We start from the raw sequence: 14,083 nt of genomic DNA, 5'->3' as shown, positions 1-14,083 counted from the left end.
TCAACATTTTATTCCTTTGTTATTGTGTTATAGAAAATATTTTTACTAACTAACTCAATTCAATCCCCTCTTCTTGTGTCTTTCTCACCTTTTGTTGACATCAGAAAAATATCTTTATTTTTCACTTAGTGTATGTTTGGTAATGAGTTTCGAACAATAGTATCAGATCCCAATGTAAATTTGATGTGATTTTAAATACGAGTTAAATTGGAGCTTTTACATTAACATGGACGTTTGACGTGATTTTGTTAAACTTGATGGAAAATCAAACACATGCTTAACCGTGTAAGAGTAAAATATCATTTGAGAAAAAATGGTTGATGATGCCCCCACCTCTACTTCTAACTCGGAAATTTATTGTATTTGATATTTGTATTTTGTGGTTCTATGTGCTGAATAGGTTTATAAAAGCTTTTGATAATGACAAGAAATCAAAGCAAAATCATAAACATTATTAAACAAAGAAGAAAATGTGAAACAAATTAGAAAGAGAGAATTTTTTTGTTGATGATGCAAACATCTTCTAAAACTTGTACTGTACAATTGGAAAGAGCCCACAAGAGGCGGCACATAAGGTCCATTAAGGGAAGGCAACATAATTTGTCTCCCACACCCTCCTTCTAGCCGCTCATTTTTCATAATGATTCGAATATCAAACACCCAAAATCTCAATTTTTCTTAATTTTTAAAAGACTTTAAGATTTTTGTTTTCACCTAACTTGAATCAATAACATATATGGCTCTTATTCCACTAAACATTGCAATTGATTAAAAACATCATGATCAATTTGAAACATAACCAATGGTTTATGCATGCTAAAAACGAGTTATTTCCAAACTTGAACCAGTGAGGTGCAATCCTGAAGGAGACTCAATAATCAAAAGTAAATCAAAATGAAGGCGATAAGACAAACAACAAAATAACCTTATTGGGGTGCTCCCTCTGAATGGATTAGGGGAATGCAACTACACTAAATAGAAATGCATTAGGATTAGGAATAGACATTCATCATCATGGGATTGATCTTCCTGTAAGACTAATTGTACTAGTTCAAGATAGTGGATTTCATTTCTTGGATAGAGCGCCCTCTAGACGTAGGTGTTGTTTGCACTGAATTGGGTTACCAATTCTCTTGTGTTATTTTATTCATTTCTACATCGTGTCATTATTGTTATATTGATTTCATATTAGTTTAACAAGTTAGACCATTTTTTCCAACATATGTCCCCTCAGGAGCAGAATCTCAACCTACTCCGGTAAGAGGAGTGCATGCTTTCTCTATTTCTTGAAGGTATGTATCCCATTGGAGCATCAAACTACAAACATTTTCCTCCAACATCTTTTTCTATTTGTGTTGTTGGTCAGGCCAGAGAGCGTCCCAACGAACAACCCCACCAATGGCCAGATCAATAGATGCACAACGAGTATAATGCATAAGAATCTCCAATTCTTCCTCAAAAGCATGATCAATTAGGTTAGCTAAATAAGAATTATCTTCTTCTGAGGGAGAGGTTTGGTATTCTTTAGAAGGGTGGGGACCTTACCTCATCAATTGTGCATGAGTCGAAGGAGGTGGTACAATCATCCACCATATCCGAGTGTCAATGAGGTGTTTCAAGCATCTTTGAGAAGCTTCAACCTGAGGAATAATGGCCTAAGGGTAACCCAAATATTTGACGAAGCCCGTCATTCGCTTCTTCAAATATAGATCTTCTTGAGAAAGGTCATCCCTTTTGAAGACGTACAACCTATTTCCCATCAAAAAATAACCCTTGTTCAAGTACTTGGGAAATAAGTTATTGCACATGCCGCCCATTTCATCCCCAAAGGTGCATACCATTACGTGATCTTGTGGGTGGAGCGATAACATGGATGAATCGGTCTTCAAAATGATTTAAGTTCTCTGAAAATGCCTCGATGCCACAGACAATTGTCACTAGGTGAATCAAACCATAACCTCATGTTTGAGTCGCAGGACCATATTGAACTTTGAAGATATGGAATAAAATGGTCAAAGAAGGTGTCCCATTTAAATATTCCCACCAATATTTGAAGACTTTTATGTACTCCCAAATTGCAAGACAGAACTACGACGAAGCAACCAACAGATGTTTAAGGACTTCCATTTCGAAGTCGTTGAAGGGCATTCGGAAACCCAGGATCAAGAAAATGCACTCATAAAAAGGGATGGCAGAATCACCATTCTCTCTACAGATTCTTTCATTTTCACCAGGGCTTAAGACACCTCGATCCAAAGATGGACCAACATCCATAAAGACTCCACCAAGACAACCCCCACTAGCAAAGATAAAAGCATTTGAAGAATAGATAGGATCCTCCCAAGAAACACGAACATCTTCTTTTGGCTTTTGACTCATGATGGATAAAATTTTCTCCAAGCACATGGAAGCAAAAATGTCGAAGAAAGGAAATTAAAATGGAGTGGGAAAAACACCTCAAATAAATGAAAAAGAGACTCCTCAGGGATCGTGCAATGACATATTAAAGGGAATAAACCATATCAATGTTTCAGGTCACCCACACACAATACTCAAGTGTTTTGGTTCCCAGGGGTCATTATAAGAGTACATCCGAAAAGACATCTGAAGAATGGTGTGTATTAAGGGCATGGATTCCCAAGAAACTGTAACATATTCTCTTGATTTTCCAGAGAAGTTGAAAGAATGGTTGGCAAGCGAGGCAGATACGACAAACCCTTACCTTGTCATACAAAACCAAGTGTTTAGTGTAACATCCCGATTTAATTATTCATTTATTTTATTTTTTATTTATATAGTTTTTTATTTAAATAATTATTTTATGCAATTTATGACGTGTTCAGCCGGTATTGACATTTGTAGTGAATTGTGTGTAATTTATTGGTTTTCGGTGGGATTTAATTAATTAATTAAGAGGAATATTGGGAGAATAATAAGAGTTGGGTTGATTGTGTTAATAATAGAAAATAGATGGTCAGTAGAGAGAGATTATGTTTTAGTTGGGCCATAATTGAATTAAGAGAAATTTAATTAGGTTATATTATATATTTAGAGAATTAGAAGAAATATGGGTTTTAAAGCATTTTGTCAAAAACATGAAAAAGAGAAGAATGTGAGCAAATGCATTGGAGAGTTAGGGCTTTTGGAGAGGAGACCTTATGAGTGCTTGCTTGTGTTTTTGTTGATTTTACAAGGTAATGGGAGGGGGAGTGGATTATTCATCTAAGGGTGCCTTAATCATGAAGGGTGGGGAGGTTTCCCTTAACCTCCAATAGGATTTTCCCTATTCCCATTCATGGATTGTTTTATAATCGATTGATATGTGTAACACCTCAAAATTTGCCCTCTCCTCTCTTGGGACTAAGCTTAACATAGTACATATCATTTTTAGGTCATTAGGCATTGCATATTGCATATCATGTGGTTACATTGTGCAAGCCATGCTCTCAAGTCTTGATCAGAGGATGAGAAAATCAAAGTGCAAGCCTAGGGTTTATTGACTGATCATGGGCCATCTGAGGATTGGACTGTGGATTAGGGTTTCATGATTCTCAATGGATGTTGGTCTTTATCTTGATTGCAATGATACATCATCATCATCATGGTTTGACATCATCAAGTGTTGAAGCAGGATTCCTTGAGATTAGGGTTTTGACCACTGGTCAACCCTAATCAGTTGCATTGGGCCAGTCAGGGCATGATCAGGAGATGGCTATGGGGTTCATTATATGATTACATTGAGATTATTGAGGCTAGGGTTTCACCCTTGAGCCATTTCAGTTGAAGATTGGGGCTCAGATTGATCAATGCATTGCCAAATTCATTTATCAGATGAAAAGTCAACTGTGGTCAACTGTACATGATCTGATGGATTTGGAGGTGGAAGTGAGTTAGACACATCTCATTCATGTTGGAACAAGTGTTATTTGACATTGCAAAGCTTAAAAATGAAGAAAATCAAGTCAGGACAAAAACTGCCAAAAATAGAAAGTGACTTGTAATTGAAGTTTCCAAAAATGGAAAGTTTTTGACCTCAAAGCCACGTGTCCAAGGAAGCTTCAAATGAAAATTTGTTCAACATGAAAGTTGTAGATCTTGTTCTCACCTTTCCAAAAAGTCCAAGAACTTGAAAATCCCATGTATGGTTGGAAAATTATGGCTCGGTGAATTTCAGAAATGACCCATAATCAGGAGGCCATAATTTCCACATGGATTGTCCAAATTAGAAGTTCTTTATATGCACAAACTCCATTTGACATGTACTTTCATGGTGCATAATTGGATTTTCTCAAAAGTGGCCAATGCAAAAAGTCAAATTTCAACTAGACAGTTAAAATGGACCAAGGGCAAAATTGTCCAACTTGTGAAATAATTGGAATCTTTGAGTGGGGATTTTTGCTACACCTCATGAATGGCATTTAAAAGTTGTTGGAATCATCATTTCATGGCAAAGGCTTGTAATTTGAGATTTGGCTTGAAAAATGAAAGTGCAAAAATGGATAAAGTGCAATCACGAGGTGAAAATGAGAATGGTGCATCCAATGAGAGTGAGACAAGTTGCTACAGCTCACACATGTCATTTAGAGAGTGTGTGAGCTGTCCATGAGCTGGCATTGGCTTGTATGTGAAAGTACACTTTTGCCCCTTGCTTAAAAATAACCATTTTCACTAACAAATGCAATTTGGCTAATTACATGATTAAGTGATGATTAAGCTATCATATATATTCCTAAACACATTCTAATCATAACAGAATGCACACTTTCCAAAATCAGATCAAAACTCATCACATTCTCTCAAGAATCTCAAGAACACAAAAACCTTCAAATTCATCAATCTTCATCAATTGTTGATCAAACTTCGAATTTCTTTTTGGTTTGATCTTGTTTCATCCTCATCATCAACTGTTTTTGGTCATTGGAGCACAAGGAGTGGTAGATCGCGACTGTTCAAAGAAGCATCATCCATGGTGAATCGAAGCTTCGAGCATTAGGAGCAACATTGATGGAATCCAAGCATTCTACTCACCTTCCACCAACATATACTGTATCTGTTTGAGGAAGAAAAGCTCGAATTCCATCAGTTTCATCACTGCCATGGCCAGGTGAGTAAAATTCGAATCTCACAAATTACTTGATTATTATATGCATTCTGTAGTTCATTGATGGTAGATCATAGTGATGCTTGTGGTTTTGCAAATGGATGAATATATAGGAAGAAATCTGGAAATTAAGTTTTGAACCAAAACCCTAACGCGATCGATTCATGAGATAGAGGAACTTTTAGGTTAATTTGAGTTGATATTTGAGATCCTCATGCTCAGACGGTTCTAACGAGTATTCATTTGCTCGTTTTGGTGTCGATTTGAATATTGTGTGTTCTTCGTGTGGCTGGGTTGAGGACGATGAAGTTTCTGCGCAAAAGTCTGTTTGATCTTCAATTCCATTTGAAAATTCAAACTCGGTGTTTCCCGCTCCCGCCTCACATAATTACAAGTCTGCCATTTCTAAATTTCAATTAATTCATAAAAATTCTAAAAAATTCATAACACCTTAAAAAATTCACCAAAAATCATAGAAAAATCAGAAAAATGTGGAAATTTTTGTGTTAACTTTGTTGTTGACTGTAGGATTTATTTGACTCATTTTTGAAGGTTGTGCATGGTAGGAATTTTGTTTGACCTAGGCTTGTTTCACATGTGCTACATTTTGATACCTTGTGCCAAATCCAATGTGAAATTCTCATGTTTACAAATAAATGTCTGAAAATTTTTGTGATGATTGTTGACTGGTTGATGCTTATTTACATGTAAATTTCATGAATTTTTGATGCCTGGCCATTGAGTTATGAATTTTGGAACTTAGGTGTGACAATTTGTGTCACACCTCATTATGTCAATTTGCTGGATTTATTTGAATGACCTAGACTTGTTAGAATGATGTGAAATTTTGCATGAATGTTGATTAACATGTTAGGATGCTATGTGATTTTTTGTGGAATTTTATGTGGCATTTTCAAATTGATTGCTATTTTTCATCTCTGGTGGTCAAAATTGCAAGTTCATGTGACATATGTTGGAATATTTGGTGTGAAATACTCATATGGTATTGAATGATCATGAAATTTGATATGCTTGTAATAGACACATGATAGGACATCCCTGTTTTGGTCTCATCCATTTCTTTTTTGTTTTCATTGAGTTATGAATTTTTGAAGTGGAAGCATGTGTTGATGTTGTGATTTGGAGCATGTAATTGTGTCTGTTTTTGTTGATTTTCATTGACATAGTTATCTTTGCCCAATTAAGCTGAAATTTGGTGTGCCATACCTGGATTAGGTCCTGTTTAGGTGTAATTTATTTGAGAATTTTTGAAGTTGTTTTGATGTGGATTTGAATGCAATAGTTCTGTTTGCATGTTTGGTGCTTCATTTGAACTAATTTGCCTTGTTTTGTGCATAACATGAACATGATGAGTGATATGAACATGAGACTAATGGTGTTTGCTCTTGTTTGATATTAATTTGACTTTGGTTGGTGAATACTTTGCTGTTTAGGAATTTTTCTTGCCTTTGGACCCTAGGCTTAGCCTAGTGGTCTTGTTGCTAATATTTGCTTGATTTTTCAGGATCAAAAGCATAATGCACATGGAGAATGAATCAAGTTAAATGCAATTGATGTTGTTTGATGTTTGTACACTAACATAACATTGTTTTGTAGGTTGTGAAGTTTGGGATTGAGCTTTGAGCTTGCTTTGTTGTGCATTGATCTGTATAGATTAACTGATTGAACTTTTGCTGTTTAGTTTTGTCTGTCTGAGTACTAATTGTGTTTGACTGTTTCCAGGTACTTTTAGTTGCTCAGTTCCTTGTGAACTTTTGCTTTGCTTTGCTTAAGCAACTTGCATTGAGGTATAACTTCCTAACTTCATGTAGTCTGGAGACCCGGCTGTTACCGGGCCGGGCAAATAAATGTCTGAAGTCCTCCTTAAGAGGCGATGATTGTGATTGTTTAATTTTGTGCCTAAGCAGGTAAAGTCCTTAATCAAGGCAATTGGTGGAAGGTAGGGGTATGCAATCTACCCCCCACTATTCTGTGAGTCTTCTCATTGCTCCCATTACATGGTTGTAGCATTGAGGACACAAGCCCAAGATCTGTGCTGTCGCACAATCGAGTCGGAGTCATCGAGTATAGAAGGGTTCCCCTATTCTGGACCCATGCTCATTTGTCAGAAGCTCTCCCTGGTTAGGGATAAGAGCTGTGAGGTCTGATCCTCACTTCACCTCTCATCTGCTTCACCTTAGCCTCGTAATGGCAAGGTTAAGAGCAAACCCAGCCCGTACAGATGACTCGCTTCGGCAGTCAAACCTATTGTGTGAGCCACTTGTTTGGTTATAGTGCGTGCTGTGTGGATATCTGTTTGAGATGCTTGTTCTCATTTGATGTATGCTTGAATTATGTTGTATGCTTGTGTGCTTGCTTCTTTCCTGGATAGGAGTAGTTTGCTTATGCAAGTAGGATAGAAAACTGAACTTAGGGTAAACGATGCATGACAACACTAGGCTCGAGTCCAGCTCCCTAGTAGTGTGTCTTTTCCCCGGTTTCTGGCTAGCAATTCAGTCCCTTTCAGGGGAACTACATCGCCCTGATCCTTGTTCCAGACGAGGTATGTAGGCAGGTGGTCGTGCGAGACCACTCCGGGCAACCTTTTTCTTTTTTGCGTGTGTTTACTTGTTATCTGATTGTGTTCTGGTTCGGATGCCGACGTAAGCCCAGTGATTGGCTGTCGGGCTCCACGTTTGCCGTTTTGTGCGTGTTTTGGTTCGGATGCTGACGTAATTCCATCGAGTGGTTGTCGGGCTCCATGTTTGCCACCCTTGCTTGTTTGTATGTTTTGTGTTGTTTGGCGTGCGTAAGCCGAACTACAGAGGCTCTGATTCTTGTTCCAGACAAGATATGTAGGCATAAGACGCGACGTCTTATCGAGCTCCCTTCTGTTAACCCCACCTGCGTTCCCTTGTGTGTGTGTGTGATGTTTAGCAACCTTTTCTTTATTTTAGAACGTGGATCCCGTCGAGTACGACGGACGTGAGGGGTGCTAATACCTTCCCCTCGCGTAACCGACTCCCTTACCCTTTCTCTTTGGTCGCGAGACCATTTCCTTTCCAGGTTTCTCTGAGCGTTTCCTTTCCCTATCTTGGGATAAATAACGCGCAGTGGCGGCTCTGTGTGTGTTTTATTTTTAGCTCGCCGGTTGATTTTTCGCGGATGCGACAGCTGGCGACTCTGCTGGGGACTTTCGATGTAGACCTATGCTGGTCCATCGTCCCTAAGCGAGTCCTTCCTAGCGTTTTAGGTTTAGTTTAGGTTGCTTGTTTTGTGTTATTTATTGCATTTATTATTCTAACCTGTGTATATATTTGCATAAATATCTGCATGCATCATACTATCATGTTGTTGCCGTCCTCTATGCAGGTGGTTCCTCTGTGTGGGGTGGGTGTTCTGAGTGGGGCTAAAACCCAGGCCCGAGTACACACCTAGGATTAGTGTGGGTCTCACGTTCCTCATTTGCTAAATCAGCATGATGTTGTAACGTGACATACCACAAGCCGGACGAGGTTCATTTGATAGTGCTTTCCATTGTGGAATATTTCACTTTGGTTGAGTTACTTCATCTGAACTATTGACTCTGGTGACCGATCATTTCCCGGATCTTTGGTTTAGACGATCTCAGGAGAGCTACAATGGCACACCCGAAAGGGCAAACCCATTGAGTATCTCCGCCCGATTGTCGAGACTATTATCCGCCTTAGGATAACCTGTTTAGAATTTACCTGTGAGGGGAGGGTGATTCTTTCAGATGCATGTTCAGATGGTGACTCAGATGGTGACTTTTTGTTCCGTGGGTCTTATTTATGAGTCAGATTTATGGCCATTTATTGCCGAGACGCCGGAGTGCTGTCCGTGGACATTTATTAGTGGGGATCCGTTTATTTCAGGATTCCCCGGGCCGAGATATTTATCAGTGGGGATCCGTTTATTTCAGGATTCCCTGGGCCGATTCAGATAATGGTGAGTGTCTGCTCAGAGACTGATGATGATGATGATGATGTATCCGTCTTCCGTTTATTTCGGAACCCGTGGGTCGGATTTGTGGTTATATTCTTCCTCAGATGGTTATGATCAGTTCAGAGACCATATTCAGTGCAACAGATGATCAGATGGCTCGGAGGATGGCAACGCATTGCATTCATTCATCAGCATCATTGCATTTTGCATTTACCTGCATCTAACGCATGTTTATCCATATGCAGGGACATTTTTTTGATCGAGATCCTGGTTGAGAGACTTTCTGCTGAGATATGAGGACCGGTTTGAAAGACAACGTTGCCTACAGTTTCTTCAACCCAGAGATTGATGAGTTGAGAGATATGATAACATTGATTACACCCGACCATGTGGGGATGTTCAGAGAGGCATACGGTAGTATCCTGAAGATGGTTTTCAGACTCAGTGACAACGACAGAAGTGCCATTCATACTCTTCTCCAGTTTTATGACCCGGGGCTGAGATGTTTCGTATTTCCAGACTATCTGTTGGGACCTCTGATGGAGGACTATGTTAGTATCCTGGGTATTGCGGTTCAAGATCAGATCCCTTTCTGTGCTATTAGGGGAGAGCCTGATGTCCTTGGGATTTCACGGGCTCTTTATTTGAGTCCGGAAACGGTCAAGGAAGGATTGAAGGAGAAGGGAAAGTTACCCGGTTTTCATTTGAGTTTCTTGGAGGCTAATGCCAAGGAACATGCTGCTATGGGTAACTGGAAGACGGTGTGCGCATTGATTGCTGTGAGCATTTATGGGATTGTTCTGTTCCCCAATCAGAAGAATTTTGTAGACCATAATGCTGTCAGATTATTCATGCAGAAGAACCCTATTCCTACTTTGATCGGAGATGTCTACTACTCAGTGCATAACAGGAATGAGAAGAGACGTGGTGGTCTGATCAGGTGCTGCTCTCAGTTGCTCTTCAAATGGTTTATAGGATATTTGCCTTCCCGAGGTGCCTTTGTTCAGATTGATCCCAGTGTCAAGTGGTCCTTCAGATTGATGGGTCTGCGGGCTGATGACATTGCTTGGACTCATAATGGCTTGGCTGGACAGGATTTCATATATAGCTGTGGGAGATTCCCCAATGTGCCTCTCATAGGAGTTCAGGGTTGCATCAACTACAACCCGACGCTTCTCAGGAGGCAGATGGGGTTCGCCATGGAAGTTCCTCCTCTTGAGCGGGAGATTCAGGAGTCCTTTTACTTCTCAGCTGAGGGCGATCAGGCCAAGCTGGTGCAGGTGTCTGGGGCATGGCGCAACATCCAGAAAAAGGGCAAGGTTCCTTATGGTAAGGTCAACTGTCGGTATTTTCCTCTTTTTGAAGATTGGTTGCGGAAGAGGATTGAGCTCACATATCTACAGTTTCTTGGAGGTGACTCTGTGTGTCCTAGGATCGAGGGACCAAGTTCTTCTGTCAGCATGGAAGAATTCCTCGAGATGAAGAGGGCCAGAGATCAGTTACTTATGGAGAAGGCGGAGTTGGAGATGACTGTTGCTCGGTTTCAGGCAGCTAATCAAGAGATCAAAGTGAAGATGGAAGATCAAGACAAGCGACACGCCTTGGAAGCCAAACGCTTTGAGATGGATACGGCCTACTATGGGAAGATCAGCCAAGCTTTAGCATCATCCAACAGGGAGCACGACATCACCAAGGAGAAGCTGTCCAGAGCGTCACAGGTCATTGAGGATGAGAAGAGGAGACAGATCCTTGTCCGAGATCAGAGGGATGCTAGGGCCCGAGTTCTGGCTGCAGAGTGGAAAGCGGAGAAAGCAAAGATCAGGGCTGAGAAAGATCACTACATGGCTGAGAGAGATCACTACTTCAGGCAGATGAAGATTCATCAGAAGGAAGTGGGGAGATTGCAGCAGGAGAACACCGAACTCAGGTTCGCCGCAGAGTTCGCAAAGATGGTTGATGATACAGGGCCTTCCGTGGGACCTTCGTCAGGCTAGCTTTGTTATTTGTTGTGGACTACCGTCAGGCTTGTTGACGGAATTCACTTGTCTGTATTTCTTTCCTATTCTGGAGGATTGTATTTGATTTTATCTGATTGGATGTATGACTATGGCACTGTTTGTGCACTATTGGCTATGTGATGGTTATTTTTCATTCAGTGATTGATCTTCACGCTTTATTTGCTTTACCGTATGTACTCGCACAAGCACACACATGGTTGGGGGTATCATGCTAGATCACCTATCTCTGATCTGCACGATGAAATCAAACGCTGCAAATCAAAATATTGCTGCCGGGTTATTATATGTCTCCATGAAGCCAGGATCGAGAGACAAAGTGTTCCTCATGTGGATAGACACTGCATTCATGCATAATAACTTGTTTTCTGTTTTGCAGGTGTCAGTTTCTAACCTGTTTGATTGACACAGGAATGATGAATCCGTCCAACGCTGACGTTCTCGAGCTGAAAGAGAAGATGGGAGAGCTGATTGATGTCATGCGAGAGTTCGCCTTGGGGCAGAAAGTAATTGCCGAAAAGGTGGGGAGGATTGAAGATTGGCTGAAGATGGGGAACATGCAAGGAAACGTTTCATCGTCTGGACCGCAGAAATCATTTGGTGATGGTCAGCCTAAGAAGGAGGATGGCGCGAGTGCTGTGTCTGTGCATGCCCAAAGAGGACGCGGTAGGGGTCGGTACTACCAGCACACTGCTGCAGTAACCATCCCTGCTGGTAAACAGTCAGTCCGACAGCAACCTCAGACAACTCCACAGAAGATACAGGGAGCTGGGAGTCAAGTGAAAGGAAAAGGGGTTGATCGTCATTTTGACAAGCCACCCATGCCATATGCTGCTCTGTTTAAAAAGTTGATGGATCTTGGGATGGTTCAGCCAAGGATGTTAGCTCCAGTGAGATCAGATCAGAGGCCACCTAACTATAATGAGAACGCCAGGTGTGAATTTCATTCTGGTGCGCCTGGGCATAACATTGAGGGTTGTAGAGCCTTCAAGCATACTGTCCAAGATCTGGTGGATTCCAAGGCCCTCAATTTTACATTGTCATTGAATGCCAATGCCAATCCCATGCCGGCGCATGGTCAGGTGATGGTGAATGCAATTGCTGAAGATTCAGATCACGCCTATACGGTGGGGGAAGAGACTGACAGTGACTGTGAACTTGAGTCCTGGATAAAATCGTGCGTGGCAGGGAACTGGAAGGCTTAAAAAGATCAGCACTGTCACTCATCCGGAAGAGTAATATTTCTTGTTTTCAGTTTATATGCATGGAAGCCATATGTGTTGCCCGACACGTAATGGTCAATTGTAAGGGCCACCTCATGTTTAAATTTGCATTTCTGCATCATTAATAAATGGATGTTTTTCAGTCAAAAAGCGGTGTTCTCTGTTTTTCATTTATTTTTGCAGTTTAAAAACAAATAAAAATGGCAATGTTTATTTTCATTTTTCTTTTTGATTTGTCTCGTCCCAACTTCAAAAATAATTCTCCGGATCTCGTTGATAACAATTTGGTTACACCTCATATGACTTCGACAATCCGAGCAATCAGGCTGAAGAAGAAGGCGAAGAAGATTGTGATCTGCTGGAATTAGCCAGGACGTTAAACAAGAGGAGAAGGTGATTCAGCCGCTTGAGGAGCGAGTTGAGATTGATATTCCAAGCACCGCCGAGGTCGGGAAGGAAATGAAATTGGGGCCGCTTCAGAGGCAAGTCGAGAGCAGAATGGTAGCCTTGTTGAAAGAGCATGTGGATGCCTTCACCTGGTCATGTCAGGATATGCCGGGGTTGAACATCGATATCGTTGTGCACAAGCTACCATGGAGAGAAGACTGTCCTCTAAAGAAGCAGAACGCCAGTGCCTGTATCAGAGAGCTATGGTGACTTTGTTTCATGATACGATTCGTCATGAAATTGAATGCTATGCTATGACATGATAGCAAAAGTCCCAAACAGAAGAGGGGCATCTGGCAGACCGGGGCAAGTCGTTTGACCGGTTGAGACAATTCAAACTGAGGTTGAATTCAAGTGAGTGCACTATCAGAGTGTGATCCGGTAAGCTGTTGGGGTTCATTGTAGGAGAGGAATCGAGGTTCATCCTGAAAAAAAAAAAAAAAAAAAAAAAAAAGAAAAGAATAATGCCTGAACCGAGGAAAAACAGAAAAAGAGGTTCGTGGTTTCTTAGGAAGATTGAGCTACCTGTCATGGTTCACATCTCATCTAACAGCCACGGGTGAACCTATATTCAAGTTGTTGAAAAAAAAAAAGAGACCAAACGGTCAGGTGAAGTAAGGATTGCCAAGGGGCATTGAAAATAAGAGATAAGTTGCAGGAACCCATGATTCTGATATCTCCGTGGAAGGAGCAATTGTCAATTCTGTACTTGACGGCCTTCGAGGGGTCTACGAGGTGTATTGGGTCAGCATGACGCGTCTTGTCGAAAAGAGCATGCAATTTACCTTAGCAAAAAGTTTACCGACTGTGAAACAATACATTCGCTGCTCGGGAAATTTGATGTACTTTGGCATAGGCTGCTCGCCGACTGAGACAGTATATGCTGATTCATACCACTTTGTGGATTTCAAGATGGATCCGATCAAGTATGGGTTTGAGAATCCAGCATTGACCGGACGGGCTGCGAGGAAAGTAAAGGAATGTTGACTGATTTGTGATACTCTCAGAAAGCAATCAAGGGGTGTATTGTCTGATTACATCGCTCTGCAACCCATGGTGGGTTATCAACCAATGAAGTTTGAGTTCCCTGATGAGGACATCTCGAGGTGCTCCAATCGAAAGATTGAGAGTAACCGATCCCGGAGGAGGGGCCTGACCCTGAATCCGAACGGATTCTGATGTCTGATGGGGAGGTTAAGGTGAATAAGCTTTTGTTGCCTGGATAACATTTGAATGCACCAACAATGGTGGCTGAGTACGAAGCTTGTATCCTGGATGTCGAACGTCAGTACGAACATCTACTAGGGCAACTCCTTTCTCATTGGTATATG

This window comes from Lathyrus oleraceus, chromosome 3 (genome assembly GCF_024323335.1).
Source record: "Lathyrus oleraceus cultivar Zhongwan6 chromosome 3, CAAS_Psat_ZW6_1.0, whole genome shotgun sequence".
Classification (NCBI taxonomy): domain Eukaryota; kingdom Viridiplantae; phylum Streptophyta; class Magnoliopsida; order Fabales; family Fabaceae; genus Lathyrus; species Lathyrus oleraceus.
The sequence above is the reverse complement of the archived record's forward strand: the minus strand, read 5'-3'. Positions refer to the sequence as shown.